The sequence below is a fragment of the Triticum dicoccoides genome, chromosome 5B (genome assembly GCF_002162155.2).
Source record: "Triticum dicoccoides isolate Atlit2015 ecotype Zavitan chromosome 5B, WEW_v2.0, whole genome shotgun sequence".
NCBI classification, from domain to species: Eukaryota; Viridiplantae; Streptophyta; class Magnoliopsida; order Poales; family Poaceae; genus Triticum; species Triticum dicoccoides.
In genome coordinates this window covers 429,509,581-429,512,985 of record NC_041389.1, presented here as the reverse complement: position 1 = coordinate 429,512,985, position 3,405 = coordinate 429,509,581, and positions in this window count along the sequence as shown.

Below are 3,405 nucleotides of genomic sequence, written 5' to 3'. Positions count from 1 at the left end.
TTTAAAATTATTTGTACTAGGTTATATAGCTAGCTCAACTCCAGTCTAAAATTGTGTGTACTAGGTCATAGAGCTAGTTTAACTCTAGTGTAAAATGATTTGTACTAGGTTATTGAGCTAGTTCAACTCTAGTGTAAAATTATTTGTACTAGGTAATAGAGCTAGTTCAACTCTAGTGTAAAATTAGTTGTACTAGGTTATAGAGCTAGTTCTACTCTAGTTTAAAATTATTTGTACTAGGTTATAGAGCTAGTTCAACTCTAGTCTAAAATTGTGTGTACTAGGTCATAGCGCTAGTTCAACTCTAGTGTAAAATGATTTGTACTAGGTTATAGAGCTAGCTCAACTCCAGTCTAAAATTGTGTGTACTAGGTCATAGAGCTAGTTTAACTCTAGTGTAAAATGATTTGTACTAGGTTATAGTCCTAGTACAATGCTAGTGTAAAATTATGTGTACTAGGTTATAGAGCTAGTTCATTTCAAGTGTAAAATTATTTGTACTACGTTATAGAGCTAGTTAAACTCTAGTGTGAAATGATTTGTACTAGGTTATAGCCCTAGTACAATGCAAGTGTAAAATTATGTGTACCAGGTTATAGAGCTAGTTCATTTCTAGTGTAAAATTATTTGTGCTTGGTTACCGAGCTAGTTCAAATCTAGTGTAGTTTTTTGTACTAGGTTATGGAGTTAGTTCAATTCTAGTGTAAAATTATTTGTAGTAGGTTATAGAGCTAGTTCATTTCTAGTGTAAAATTATTTGTACTAGGTTATAGAGCTAGTTCTACTCTAGTGTAAAATGATTTGTACTAGGTTATAGAGCTAGTTCAATTTTAGTGTAAAATTAATTATACTAGGTTATAGAGGTAGTTCAACTATAGTGTAAAATGATTTGTACTAGGTTATAGAGCTAGTTCAATTCTAGTGTAAAATTATTTGTACTAGGTTATAGAGCTAGTTCAACTCTAGTCTAAAATTGTGTCTACTAGGTCATAGAGCTAGTTCAACTCTAGTGTAAAATGATTTGTACTAGGTTATAGAGCTAGTTCAATTCTAGTGTAAAATTATTTGTACTAGATAATAGAGCTAGTTCAACTATAGTGTAAAATGATTTGTACTAGGTTATAGACCTAGTTCAACGCTAGGGTAAATTTATTTGTGCTAGGTTATAGAGCTAGTTCAACTCTAGTGTAAAATTATTTGTACTAGGTTATAGAGCTAGTTCAATTCTAGTGTAAACTTATTTGTACTAGGTTATATAGCTAGTTCAACTATAGTGTAACATGATTTGTACTAGGTCATAGAGCTAGTTCAATTCTAGTGTAAAATAATTTGTACTATGTTATAGAGCTAGTTAAATTCTAGTGTAAAATTATTTGTACTAGGTTATAGAGCTAGTTCAACTCTAGTTTAAAATTATTTGTACTAGGTTATAGAGCTAGCTCAAATCTAGTCTAAAATTGTGTGTATTAGGTCATAGAGCTAGTTCAACTCTAGTGTGAAATTATTTGTACTAGGTTATAGCCCTAGTACAATGCTAGTGTAAAATTATGTGCACTAGGTTATAGAGCTAGTTCATTACTAGTGTAAAATTATATGTACTATGTTATAGTGTTAGTTCAACTCTAGTGTAATTCTTTTACTAGGTTATAGAGCTAGTTCAATTTGAAGTGTAAAGTTATTTGTACTAGTTTATAGAGCTAGTTCAACTATAGTGTAAAATGATTTGTACTAGGTCATAGAGCTAGTTCAAGTCTCGTTAAAAATTGTGTGTACTAGGTCATAGAGCTAGTTCAACTCTAGTGTGAAATTATTTATACTAGGTTATAGTCCTAGTACAATGCTAGTGTAAAATTATGTGTACTAAGTTATAGAGCTAGTTCATTTCTAGTGTAAAATTATTTGTACTACGTTATAGTGGTAGTTCAACTCTAGTGTAATTTTTTACTAGGTTATAGAGCTAGTTCAATTCTAGTGTAAAGTTATTTGTACTAGTTTATAGAGCTGTTCAACTATAGTGTAAAATGATTTGTACTAGATCATAGAGCTAGTTCAAGTCTCGTTAAAAATTGTGTGTACTAGGTCATATCGCTAGTTCAACTGTAGTGTAAAATGATTTGTACTATGTTATAGCCCTAGTACAATGCCAGTGTAAAATTATGTGTACCAGGTTATAGAGCTAGTTCATTTCTAGTGTAAAATTATTTGTACTTATTTACAGAGCTAGTTCAATTCTAGTGTAAAATTATTTGTGCTAGGTTATAGAGCTAGTTCAACTCTAGTGTAAAATTATTTGTGCTAGGTTATAGAGCTAGTTCAACTCTAATTTAAAATTATTTGTACTAGGTTATATAGCTAGCTCAACTCCAGTCTAAAATTGTGTGTACTAGGTCATAGAGCTAGTTTAACTCTAGTGTAAAATGATTTGTACTAGGTTATTGAGCTAGTTCAACTCTAGTGTAAAATTATTTGTACTAGGTAATAGAGCTAGTTCAACTCTAGTGTAAAATTAGTTGTACTAGGTTATAGAGCTAGTTCTACTCTAGTTTAAAATTATTTGTACTAGGTTATAGAGCTAGTTCAACTCTAGTCTAAAATTGTGTGTACTAGGTCATAGCGCTAGTTCAACTCTAGTGTAAAATGATTTGTACTAGGTTATAGAGCTAGCTCAACTCCAGTCTAAAATTGTGTGTACTAGGTCATAGAGCTAGTTTAACTCTAGTGTAAAATGATTTGTACTAGGTTATAGTCCTAGTACAATGCTAGTGTAAAATTATGTGTACTAGGTTATAGAGCTAGTTCATTTCAAGTGTAAAATTATTTGTACTACGTTATAGAGCTAGTTAAACTCTAGTGTGAAATGATTTGTACTAGGTTATAGCCCTAGTACAATGCAAGTGTAAAATTATGTGTACCAGGTTATAGAGCTAGTTCATTTCTAGTGTAAAATTATTTGTGCTTGGTTACCGAGCTAGTTCAAATCTAGTGTAGTTTTTTGTACTAGGTTATGGAGTTAGTTCAATTCTAGTGTAAAATTATTTGTAGTAGGTTATAGAGCTAGTTCATTTCTAGTGTAAAATTATTTGTACTAGGTTATAGAGCTAGTTCTACTCTAGTGTAAAATGATTTGTACTAGGTTATAGAGCTAGTTCAATTTTAGTGTAAAATTAATTATACTAGGTTATAGAGGTAGTTCAACTATAGTGTAAAATGATTTGTACTAGGTTATAGAGCTAGTTCAATTCTAGTGTAAAATTATTTGTACTAGGTTATAGAGCTAGTTCAACTCTAGTCTAAAATTGTGTCTACTAGGTCATAGAGCTAGTTCAACTCTAGTGTAAAATGATTTGTACTAGGTTATAGAGCTAGTTCAATTCTAGTGTAAAATTATTTGTACTAGATAATAGA